The sequence below is a fragment of the Hyperoodon ampullatus genome, assembly GCF_949752795.1.
Source record: "Hyperoodon ampullatus genome assembly, contig: scaffold_732, whole genome shotgun sequence".
Taxonomy (NCBI): Eukaryota; Metazoa; Chordata; class Mammalia; order Artiodactyla; family Ziphiidae; genus Hyperoodon; species Hyperoodon ampullatus.
The window spans coordinates 24,477-37,730 of NW_027641042.1; the positions used below are offsets into that span (position 1 = coordinate 24,477).

Genomic DNA, 13,254 nt, shown 5'->3' on the forward strand with positions numbered 1-13,254 from the left:
GGCCGACCGCCTCCGCGGGGTGCCCTGGGCGCCGCTCCTGAGCACCCGCTGCCCCTGATCTGTATCCAGAGCTTCTTCCAGCCACGGCTTGTCGAGACAGGTTTGTACTTTCCGCTTCCAGGGCCCCTCGTGTTGGCGCTGAGAAGCGGGGTTTTTGATGGTGCAAGGTGGAGGGTGGGCACTAGAACCAGTGCCCAGTGCCCGGGTGTGCGTGCACTAGACGGGGCGTGCGGCCTAGGACTCCTGCCGGCTCGGTGACCCCGGCCGAGTGCCTTAAGGCTTCTAGGTCTCAGTGTTCTCATCTGTAGCGTGGGCTTAACAGGTCCCAGTCTCTGTGGTGGTTACAAGGATGCACTGTGTTAATGCTTCTAGACTCTACAAAGTAGAACACTTAGCACAGTTTGGAGCATCGTTCATTGTTGCACAGATGTTACCTGGTCTGTTGAATGACTTTGCCTGGTACACACCAAAGCGATTAGGAAATGGATATATCCCAGCTTCATTTCCTTTCCATTCAAACAGGGTTCAGGAAAAAAAAAATTTTTTCAATACTCGTATCATATAGTGCAAAGATCACCGGTGTGAAGGCAGCTTAGGGTTTGAATTCCAGGGCTTATGCTGTCTGTGGCCTGGGCAGGTTTCTTTTGGACTACAATCCCCACACTTGTAAAATGACATTAATAACCACTCTTTCTGTGGGTTCTTAGAATTAATTAAGCAGGTTATGTGTGTAAAGTAGCCTGGCACTTGAATGAGTTGTCAGAACCGAGGGCTGCTGGAGACGATGCTTCTGCCCTAGGTAATCTCCCCTTCTACTGGGCGGCAGGTAAACACAAGCACAGTAGTCAGTGCTCTGGAAGAAGTGAGTTCTGGTGCTCCAGAGCACAGAATCTTTTTTTAAAATTTAATTATTATTTTATATTGGAGGTTACTTGATGTACAATATTGTGTTAGTTTCAGGTGTACAGCAAAGTGGTTTAGTTATTCATGTATCCATTCTTTTTCAGATTCTTTTCCCGCACAGTTTGTTACAGGCTATGGAGTAGAGTTCCCTGTGCTATGCAGTAGGTCCTTGTTGATTATCTAGTTGATACAGAGTCGTGTGTATATGTTAATGCCAAACTCCTAATGGATCCCTCCCCCCGATCTTTCCCCTTTGCAGAGCACAGAATCTTGGAAGGGAAAGTTCAGGGTAGGCTTCTTGGAGGAGGTGCCATCCTTTCTAAGGATATGTAGAAGGTCCTGGGGTGGCAGGAGGGAGCAGTGTGTGTCAAAGTTTGAGAACTATAAGAAAATATGGCAAAACTAAGGTATAGGACTGGAACTCAGGGTTTGGGAAAGAAATGAGAGTTGATACTGGAAACTTAGTGGGGCCCAAGAGAAGGGGGCCTTGTTTGTCCTGCCAGAAGTTTGGGTGTTTATCCTGAAGGCTGTGGGAAACACCAAAGAAGAGATGGACTTGTGGTTTAGAGACTCACTCGGACCTCCATGTGGAAGGCAGTTGATTTGGTGCAGGCTGAGTTGTAATCTGAGGGTCCCACTTAAGTTATAAAAGGTTGGACTGGATTTTGCAGATCTGAGAGAGAATGGGTGAGGCCTGGTGACCAGTTAGAAAAGGGAGGGCAGCAAGCATGGGTGACAGTTTACAGCTGCATCTTTTTGAGAGATACAGAGCACAGTAGGAAGGTATTGGGGGTGGCGAGAGGATCTTACTTGATCTTCAGTGCTTTAGAGGGGCCTGGTAGACGGGTCTGGACCCAAGGTACAGATCTGGGCTTTTTGGGAGGACAGGTGTTTGAAGGCATGGTAGAGACTTAGGTTACCCACAAGAAGATCCAAAGAATCATAGGTCTGAGAGATTTTTAAGTGGGTATATTTGAGGATGTTTATAAGCTGTGAGAAAGTAACCAGCAGAGTAAGGGTGTGAAGATGTAGGAGAGGAAATGATTGTTCATTTGTTTTCAAAAAGCTGAATACTCATCGTGTGCCTGGCCCTTTTCCAGGATCTGGGGTTCACACCATCTGTTATCTCTTCTGCAAGGATAGTTCAACTCATCCCCTGGTGAAGAGAAGTCAGATTATTCTTTGCATCCCATTCAGGTATAAGAACTGTTCTGTACCTCTGAAGGGACTTTACTTAACCAGAGTAATAAGTTAGAAATCAAAAGAAATTAGAGCTGGAAGGGACCTTAAAGGCCACTGTACTTAATTTTGCCTAATATTTTACATTGAATGTAAGAAAAATTTATTGTAGAGCCCATTCTCTTCAGAGTTCCTTCACTGAACTTTCTTTATGTCTTGCATCCAGTGGGTCTATCTTGTAAATTTTGGCCTCCTCCTAAATTTGCTTCTTCATCCATATTACATTTGGCCCAGACTATGGCAGAAACTCCTGGGTGGTTCACGGCCCCTGGATTCAGTTCTTCTAGGTTCATCCGCCTGCTTGGGTTAAGTGATCTTCTAACATAAAAAGATGTGCTTAAAATAATGCTGCTAATGGCTTGCCCACACAGAGTTACTGCATACTAGCCGCCCAGCGTGTGCTCTGCACGGAGGCGTGTAGTCTGAACTGTGTTCGGCCAAGCCTCATAGGGCTCTTTGCCCTGAGGAAGGGGAGCTTTTTGTGATCACTCCCTTTATCTAGTCGGTCCTTCAGCAGCGGGGAGCCTTTTTCTAATCAGCGGAGGCACCCTTACTCAGCCAGTGGTAGCCCCAGGTCTCACCACCTGTGGGATACGAGCCATGCTTTCTCCCAGGCTTGCTTGGGCCAACATCTCTTTCATTTCTGTGTCTTCTCACACTTGGACCCCTGGCCTTTAGTCATCCCCACCTGCAGTATTTACAGTGCCCAGCAGGAGTCAGGCTTGAGTGTCTTTTCACAGATGTTCCCTCTGCAGTTAATGCACCTCCTACTCCAACTCTGCATAGCCTCATCTTTCTAGATTCTGCTTCAGGGGTATCATGAAGCCATCACTTGGATATAACATTCTGCCTCCAAAGGAACCTCTGTGCATAAAGGTTATGTTTCTTTATCTCATGTGATTGAAATTTTGAGTTTACACATGTCCCTCCTTAATGAAGGCTTTAAGGGCAGGAGTCGTTTCTAATCCTTAGCACAGAGCAGATGCTTTTTTTAATGCTTTTTAATGATGATAAAATGTGTGTTTTAAATCACTTATTTTACAATAATTTTGCTTTAGCTTCTGGCAGAAATAAAGTTTACAGAAGTCGTGTTCCTGCGAAAAGAAATAAAGATGTGACCTTCCAATTGTGTAAAGCTCTTAAACGCTGTGTAAGTGCATCGGGTGCGCTAAGGAACGTGGAGCTAAGTGGGCTAGTTGTGAGAGAGAGAGGCTTAACTATGTTAACAAAGGTAAGCCTTCATTGTGTCCTGCCAACATTTGATAGTTGCTTTTGGGGCAAATTAAACCAGTAAAATTTTAAACTCTTCCTCCATATTAAAGGGATTGAATAAATTGGCCACTTTGGTGCACCTGTGTCTTGCGAATTGTCCAGTTGGAGATGGAGGTTTAGAAAGTGAGTTTCAGTCTTGTTTATGTCTCTTCCCATCAGACTGGTCTCGTGATTTCCTACACACCATGTTACTTCCTGTCTACCTTTTCTTGGTGTTGTTCATGCCTGGATTGTCTCCTGTACCTGCTCAAACCTTGGTCCATTCTCATTTGTACCATGAAATTTTGTCATTCTGGATACTGTCAGAACTAATTTTACTTAACTTTGTGTTAAGCCACAAACCACACATTTTGTATATTTTCTGTGTTTTGTGTTTGTCTATATTTTTATGGTTTCTCTTCAAGAAATATTATGGGAAGGGAAATAGCAAGATGTAAAGAGCAAAAAAGTCATCATTCTCTTTAAATTGTTAGAACATCTATCTGCAATCATAATTATGATGCACTGTGTTATGTGTTAAAATAGTAAATACATGTAACGTCCCGTAGGAGCAGCAAACTCAGTGGTGTTGGTGAGGGTGTGTCATGGAAGTAATCACAAAGCAGGTGGCTGTTGGTTGGGGTCCTGAAACATTAGTGTGCCTTCCCTGTGTCCAGTAGTGGTCTGGAGGGGTCAGGAAGCCTGCTTTTCAATTTGAGGGAACAGAGGGTTTGAGGTCCTCTCTCTTCTATTGCTCTAGTATACTGCATAGCAGCTAATAAAATACTGGGTTTATAGTTGACGTTTAAATCACTGATTGATCATTAAGATTGGGATGTATCTTTGGAAATGAAAATAGGAAGAATCTTATGCTTTTTCTTTTTTTCTTTTTTTTCCTATATCTGAAAAGGTATGTAGTACTTTGCTGAGTGGTTGGGCATAAAGTTTGCAGTATTCAGTGTATTCAGTTTTAGTATCTAAATAGAATTAAACTGTTGCTGTAAACTGGAATAGCACTTTGTTACTGACAAGTTTTAGAATGCATCTGTTCGTCAATTACCTGTTTGGGCGGATTGTAGTTAATGATTTTGAGAATGTGGCTATAAACCTCCAATTGACTCAAGAAAAGCAAATAAGTCAAGATTGACAAATGTATAGGCTCTTCATCTTATTGTGTATGTGGTTTTTTTTTTCCTTTTAGTTATTTGTCAAGGTATAAAGAATTCTATCACACTTAAGACAAGTTAAGTAAACTTCACGGGGTGTATTCTGACATGGCAGGGAGCAGATCACATGGCCTAGATCTTAAAGGTGATTTTATGTTTAAACTTTCATGAAAACATATGTGATTGAAACACATTAATATATTGATATAGAGGGCAGTTAATTTTTGTCTTTTTTTTTTTTTTTTTTTGCGGTACTGTTGTGGCCTCTCCCGTCGCGGAGCACAGGCTCCGGACGCACAGGCTCAGTGGCCATGGCTCACGGGCCTAGCCGCTCCGTGGCATGTGGGATCTTCCCGGACCGGGGCACGAACCCGTGCCCCCTGCATCGGCAGGCGGACTCTCAACCACTGTGCCACCAGGGCAGCCCTAATTTTTGTCTTTTGATACATGTGAGTGCAGCTTTCATTTTGCTGAAAGAATATGACCACTTTTCAGTTTGGGATTCTACCATTTAATAAAGATAGTCCACTTAATTTTAGAAATAAGAGATTTAATATATAATACCTAATAATACTTTTATGTATTTTTTTTACTGAAAACATTTATTGTAATACTGTGAAGAAACTATGCCGTTACAGTCTTCAAGACTTAAATGAATCAAGTGTTTATTAGCTGCTGTAGTTTTTAAACTAATAAAAATCAGTACATCAGCAATTTGTAAATACAGTTTTTAAAATAATACCTTAAAACTTTACAGTGGTTATTATGACTGTATTTAGGCCTAAAGTTATTTAATAATTTGATATGAAGGCTTTTTAATAGTTTGATGATGCAGCTCAGGGATAGGTAAACTCTGGCTGGTAGGCCAGATGCAGCCCGTTGCCTGGTTTTGTAAAGGAAGTTTTTTTGGAACATAGTCGCACCCATTGTTTACATGGTAGTTATGTCTACTTTCACCCTACGCCAGTGGGGCGGAGTAGTTGCAACAGAAACTGTATAGCCCACAAATCTGGAAATGTTTAAATTTAGATTTTAAAAATTGAAAAATTCTTTGAGCCTATACAGGGCAAGTCCATTGACCCCTGAGGTAGAAAACAGTCAGGAACTTGGGTGCGGAACCCAAATGGCCTAGGTTCAAATTCCCTTTCTCCCATTTCATAGCTAGTGACCATGGGCAAATCACTTAACCTCTATGCCTCATTATGAGGTTTAAATGCACTCATTTGTATAAATAGTGCCTGGCACATACTAAGCACTGTGTAAGTGATTGCTGTTGTTTCTCCTTGGAGCTTTGATAAGTTATTGTTAATAGAAAAATGACACTAATGATTTTCCTTTTAGAGTAACAAAGGCACTTTGAGTCTTTTATTTTTTCAAGAATGTAGTAAGACTTTTTTCATTTACAATCAGTGTTCCCTGTTACCAAAATTTACTTTATGAATATAAAGAACTGAATGTCTTTAAGACAGTACTTTTACTTAAATGTCAAACCATTATTTTTCCAAGGCACATCAAACTGGCTGTGCATAGTCCAGGCCTCTAAAGCTTGTGTGCATACCCTAGGTAGCATGTGAGATATACATTTTGTAAATATAGTTTTTAAAATAATGCTTGAGACTTCCCTGGTGGTCCAGCAGTTAACACTATGTGCTCCCAATGCAGGGGGCTTGGGTTCGATCCCTGCTCGAGGAACTAGATCCCACGTGCCTGCCATAACTAAGAGCCCACATGCCCCAACTAAAATATCCGGCATGCTGCAACTAAAGACCTGGCACAGCCAAACAAACAAATAAATAAATATTTATAAAAAATAAGTAAAATAAAATAATGCCTTAGGAGTTAGGAAAAGAAAATATTAGAACATTTTTACCTTTGTATTATTTTAAAAAATCTGTGTAGTTTATCATGTACATAAATTATATGTATGGAACTTTGTGTATATAATTTGTTAATAAATAAGATGCATATTAAAAAGTTTTCTTATGGTTTGCCCAGTCAGGTGTTTGGAGACCACTGGAGGACAGAATGATGAAATTTAGAGCCTCAGCAATGATAGAATTTAGAACCAATTCCCTGACTTAGAAGATAAGGAAAATAATTCATAGACTGTAATTGAGTTGTCCAACTTTACATAAGTGTTCAGAAACAGGCTATCCAGTGTCTAGAATCTAATCACTGACCGAGTAGAATCTGCGTCACTGGACTCGTAAAGCAGAAGTGACTTGAATTTCTCAGGTTGATGCTCCTGGCATATATGCTTGATATGTGTGTGTGTGTAAATCTCTGACATAATAAACCATACTCAGTAGGCACACCCTGTTTCCTTATTCAGGCATCTTAATTTCATCCCATTAAATCTTTGACATATCAGACTACCAGAAAGCATGAAGAAACCTGGGCTGAGAGTCTTCGTTCCAGGAGACCTGATCTTGACTGTATGGCTGGTTTGAAGCGCATCACTCTGAACTGCACCACGCTCATTGGTGACCTGGGTGCAAGTGCTTTGGCAGAATCTCTTAGTGAGGATTTATGGCTTAGAGGTAAATTCTAAAATTGAAACTATTGAAGTTTTAATATGAAATATGCTTAGCTTTTGGCATGATACTATTGTGATAGGATTTTTTTAAAGCCTCATTTTACTGATAGCTTTTATTTTGTTTTTAAACTTTCTCTAAGAGTTGCATATATCCTTTATAGAAAATACAGAGTAACAAGAGAACAATTACCTATAATTTTAATACCCAGACATAATCACTGTTCATTTTGGTGTATATACTTTCAGTCTTTTTTTTTCTACAAATATATTTGTACACTTAGGGATTACAAAAATAGAATTGTAGTATACTTGCTATTTCATATTCCTGCTTTTTTCACTTAATGATGTATCATGTAGTATTGCGTCGTATTGATGTCCCATAGTTTAATCAATTCTTTGCAATTCGATTTAGACAGTTTGCTTTTCCCTGTCAGAAACAATGTGAATACGTTGTATATACATCTCTGTGTCCGTCGGGATTACTTCTGTAGAATAAGGTACTACAAGTGGAATGACTAAGTGTGACATATTTTTAAGACTTTTGATACACATGGCCAAATTACCACCCAGAAATGCTGTGCCAATTTATAGTCCACCCCAACAGTAGATGTGAAGCCTGCCTCTCACAAACAGTGGCTTGTAGCACTTGTAAAAAAATGTAAAACTACAAAAATGAGTACCTCTCCATTTTCTATGCAAGTGGGATTACTCCAAATTTTATAACTTTTTTCAATTAATTTAGTATGAGCATTTTAGCAAGTCAGTAAATTTGCATCTCCTGCATCATTTTTTGTGATTGTTCAGTATTTCATTATATGAATATGCCACAGTGCACGTAGCTTATCCATTCTTGTATATAAGCTTTGTCCAGTTTTTCAGTTACAAATAGTACTCTGATATATATCCTTACCTATATCTCTGACTATTTCTTTTGGTTAAATTCTTAGAAAGAGAGTTGTTGGATCAAAAGGGTATAGACATGATTTAAAGGCTTTTCTTACAGAATCCTGGCTTAATCTGATAGGAAAATAACTACATTTTGTTTTATTTTGTATTCATTTGATTTACTGGTGAGGTTTACTGGCTGTTTGTATTAATTTGGCTATTTGGTTAATTATACCCTGTGTCCATTCTTCTGTAGTGAGAGTTTGTAAGGGTTGTATCATATCCTGTCAGATCCGTATGTCTTACTTGCTATTTCTATGTGCCATGGGGGTGTTGAAAGACTCCAGTTATTTTAATGTGATGGTCCACACAACACTTAAAAAAAAGACTCATCATGGTTTCCTTTCATGTAATATTTTTTAATACCTGTGCTTTGGTGATGATCCCTTTGGTTTAAATGAGTAGGTTGTTCAGCCCCAGAACTACTAGAATTCATGTTCAGTTTTTCTGGTTTTTGTCTGACTTTTTATGGAGAGAGTTCTTGACCATCATACTTTCATGATAGGTTTTTACTATGTATTCTCTATTCACACATTGTTTGAATTTGTTATTATTTGTATCCTCTTAGACTTGTCCTTTTGTCCTCTAAAACTAACAGTTATTACATTTCTTCTATTTTGTTTTCCCCTTTTAGCTAGTTTCAAGTGTGATTTGGAGCTGAAGATCATGATCAAAAGAATGCAGTGCATTTCTGAGCTCCACCAGGTTTTGCTTGTGAGGTTTACATGCCTCTGCCGCCCTTGCTAATTAGGAACTGAGATTCATTTTGTGATGCTTTTTGCTCGTACATTATATACAGTTATTCTTCAGTTCTGTAATTGTAAAATATGTTGGATGATTTATTGATACTAAAGCCAGGGTTATCATTGCACATTCAAGAAGAGGTTTTTAAATTGGATCATGCATTATGTGTGTGCATATACGTTTCTGTTTTTTTCCATACCCAAAATTACAAACCTGCCATGACTTGTCTTGTGCAGGACTCTTCCACACGTGAGAAAATGAGAGTTGTCTATATGTTAAATCTGTAGAGTTAGGAAGTGACCTTTTGTCTTCCATCGAAAGCACTTGACCTGCAGCAGTGTGGCCTCACCAGTGAAGGAGCAAAGGCTTTACTAAAGGCCCTTGAAACCAACAGAACTCTGCTCGTTCTGGATATAAGAAAAAATCCACTTGTTGGTATGTGGTCACTTTTTTGAAATTGATAAACGCGTAGCAAAACAAAAAGAATTTGTTCACGTATTGACAGTTTTTTAAAATTTAATGTGTTTAACTTTCCTCATCACACACAGTTGGCCCTTGAACAACGTGGGGTTAGGGGTGCCGACCCCTACGCATTTGAAAATCTGGGTATAAGTTTATAGTCAGTGGTTCCACATCTGTGGATTCAACCAACCTTGGATCGTGTAGGACGATAGTACATATTTATTGAAAAATATGCGTGTGTCAATGGACCCGCGAGGTTCAAACCCATGTTGTTCAAGCTTCAACTGTACTTTTCTAGTGTTGCACTTCCCTTATGTTTTTAGCAGATAATGTACTAATTAAAGTGAATTTTACTTGTAAATTGTTCTTATCTCTACTCTGAATAGAGGTGAACCTAGATACTAAGCCTACTTCCACCAAGAGCATTATTTCTTTCCTGTGCAACCTCTGAATTCTTGCCAGGAGCACTTTATTCATTTGTCAGAATCACAAGCAATTTTTAAAATATCTTCTGTGTGCCAGATATGGGTTTAGGCACTAGGGATAAAGCAGTGAACCAGACAGACAAAAGTCTTGCCCTCGTGGAGCTTACATTCTAGTGAAGGAGTTCAGATAGAAATGAGTAAACAGATAAGTAATATAATTTTAGAGAGTAGGAAGTGCAAAAATTATCTTAAAGTAAGGAGAGTGAGGGAGTTCAGATAGAAATGAGTAAACAGATAAGTAATATAATTTTAGAGGGTAGGAAGTGCAAAAATATCTTAAAGTAAGGAGAGTGAGGGAGAGCAGGTAGGACTCCATTGGATAGGTTTGTTAGGGGACAGCTTCACTGGAGAAGTGGCATTTGAACAGAGACATGAATGAAGAGAGGAGCAAGCCATGGAAGAACTGGAGTAAGCACATTCCAGGACAAGGAGGCAATGAGTATGCAGGCATGTAGGTGGGTGGAGTATTTAAGGAAAAGCAAGGAGGCCAACATGGCCAGAGTACCGAGTGAAGAAGAGTGTGGTATGACATGAGGTCAGGGAGCTAGCCAGGGGTCTGCTCTTGTTAAGTCTTGAAGGCCAGAGTAAAGATGTGGATTATTCTAAATGAGTAGAGGGGTTTGAACTGGAAAAAGGCATGATCCAAATAGTATCTCAATAAGGTGACCTGGTATAGAGAATGGACTTGGGAGGATAAAGAAGAGAAACAGGGAGGCCAGTTAGGAGACTGTCACAGTGCTCCAAATAAGAGAAGTTTATGGCCTAGGTTAGGTTGGAAGTTTGGAGCAAGTGAAAAGTGGTTGAATTCAGGTTGTGTTTTGAGGGTGTAGCTATCAAGACCTGCAGATAGATTAGATGTGGGGTATGAAGGAAATAGTAACAAGGAGACAAGTCGTTGATGATTATGTGTGCAACTGGGTGGTATCACTTAGAAGAAGGGGGCTGATGGGAGGAGCAGCTTTTGAGAGAATATCAGGACTTTGGTTTGTTATCTTGGATGCCCTTTAGGTATCTAAGCGTCTGGATGGTGCTCAGACTGTACTTTCTATCCAAAGGTATCTAAAGCCACTTTAGGTGCAAAATGTTTAAAGCTGACCTTTGCTGCTGCCAAAATAGTAGACACTGGGGGGCAGTCTGCAAGATGGCATCTTAGGTTTTTGAGGAAGAAATTAGAATACACAAAGGGGGAAATAAGTGTATAATTACATAATGTAGGTTTCATATTTAATTTTATGGGAAAAGCAATAATTAGTTGGCTTTTGGTTTTAAATGGAAATAGCCACTCATTGGGAAATAATTACTCTAATTTCAATTTATTTTACTTTAAATCATTCTGTGATGAAAGCAATTAGCAAAAAAGGTCTCCAGAATGGAAGGAGTGCTAAGTCAGAGGTATATAACATGTTTTAATTCTCTCGGAAGAATTTCTCTTTAATGGCTTGTTTTTCTTTCTTTCTTAAAAGAAAATTATCAAGGTACTTTCTGCCATCTTAAAACTAAGTTTTTAGTCAAATGAAATGGCTTTTCTGTTTTTGAAAATGTTGTGTGATGCTTTAATTTAGCTTCCCAGAAATGCAGATTGAAGACCTTTTATTAACTTAAAATATCTTAATTTCTAATGAAGATCAAACCCTCCTAAATTACCTGTAATTTAAATGGCATATTTATCATTTCTCTCTCAGTACCAGTGGATAACTTCTCCATCGGTGAAGGAACCATCCAAAGCTTCTAGACAGAAAAAGAGAACTATAATTTTGGAAAGTGGTCGAAAAGGAAAAGCTACTATTAGAATTGGTAACTCTTTTTTTTTTTTTTTTTTTTTTTTTGCGGTACGCGGGCCTCTCACTGTTGTGGAGCACAGGCTCTGGACGCGCAGGCTCAGCGGCCATGGCTCACGGGCCCAGCAGCTCCGCGGCATGTGGGATCCTCCCGGACCGGGGCACGAGCCCGTGTCCCCTGCATCGGCAGGCGGACTCTCAACCACTGCGCCACCATGGAAGCCCTCTTTCTTTTTTTTAATGCTACTAGAATTTATACCCCTTATATTTTCTGGTGTGCTAAAATTAAAACAGCTTTAATGGTTATTCCTTAACAGTTAATTACTTCCTTAATGGTTAGCTGTTAATATTATTTGTGGTTCTTATGGAACGTACCTAGGATGTTCCTGACACATAGTGTTTAATATTTATTAGATATTAATTTTAATATAATAAAGCTCTTGAAGTGACAAAATCCATATCCAGATACGAGGTCACCTTTTCTCCCTTTCATGTGAGGTCCAGGCCTTAGGAAAGAGGGAAGCATGTGATGTGTCTGTTGACAACCCCAAAATAAAATAAAGTAGGCAGAGCCCTTGGCACTTTACAGATATGAATACCTTTTATTGTCATCAGAACCCTGTGAACAGACAGTGTTTTACAGCAGTGCAGACAGGTTAGGGTCAGGTGCAGTGGGGAAGTGGGATCAGGCAGGATAAGAACATGGGGAGATTGGTGGGGGGGGCTGTTTCCAGAGCCTTTACTAAGGAAACAACAGAAATCACAGATGATCATGACTGTTTTTTCAAAATGCAGGAATCAGTGGAAAAACTAGAAATGATCATGTTCAGAATTGTGATCAGTTGTGTCTAAGTATGTAGAAGTCAGTTACTTTCCCATAAGCCAGAAATAACACTGAAAAACAAGGAAAGATCCCATTTGCAATAGTCACAAAAATTAGTAAATATCTAGAAGCCAGTTCAGTGTTCTCCTGAAAAAGTTAGTGCAAAAGGATAGATGAAACATTTTAAACATATATGTTAACATTAATAAAATGTAATGTTAACATACGATCTATTAATATATAAAGCCACTGGCAGAGGGAAACAGAGATCGGAGGAAAAGTCCAGAAACAGGTCCCTGTTTACTTGAGAATTGTATTTTAACTTAGACAATTTTACAGTCTAACTTGACTTTTTGTCTAATTGATTGATTGAAGCATTGATAATTCATTTAAAAAAAAAACAGAAATTAGATATTTGCATCATAGCATACACAAATTCTAGTCAGTCGAAAAGATGCAAAGGCAACTAAATGCAAGAAGCAAATATAAAATACAGGAGAGAATTTCTGTGTAAGTGTAGGGAGTACAGAAGCCTTCCTAAGTAAGCCATAAAACTCAGAAGCCATAAAGTAAAAGATATTTAATTCCATGAAAATTTAAAACTTTTCTACAGTTCAAGACGTAAACAAAACAAAATGACAGACACCAAAGTTGGGTAGTGTATTAACATATAAAGGTTACTGTTGATATAGAGAAGAACCCACAAATAAATGAAAAAGGATAAGCAAATTTTAAGAAGGCAGGGGGTGGTTTCTACCTGTATGAGCAAACAACTCAGAAGAAACACAGCTGGCTACTAGACAGTTGAAGAGGGGCCAACTTCTTTAGGAAATGCAGATTAAAACCATGGGATTTTCTTCCCCTCTGATGGGCAGAAATTCTAAAGACGGATAACATCTGGTGTAGACGAGGGAACAAACAC

The 13,254-nt window shown here is 39.3% G+C and overlaps 1 pseudogene across 1 annotated transcript; it reads left to right on the top strand.

Annotated features, from left to right (window-relative positions):
- Positions 1–2,961: 2,961 nt before the first annotated feature.
- Positions 2,962–11,809, top strand: LOC307069982 (centrosomal protein of 78 kDa-like; annotated as a pseudogene). The gene is made up of 7 exons: positions 2,962–3,018; positions 3,465–3,524; positions 4,304–4,325; positions 4,595–4,704; positions 6,931–7,099; positions 9,106–9,215; positions 11,414–11,809. The product of its transcript is annotated as a centrosomal protein of 78 kDa-like (transcript).
- The last annotated feature ends 1,445 nt before the right edge of the window (positions 11,810–13,254 follow it).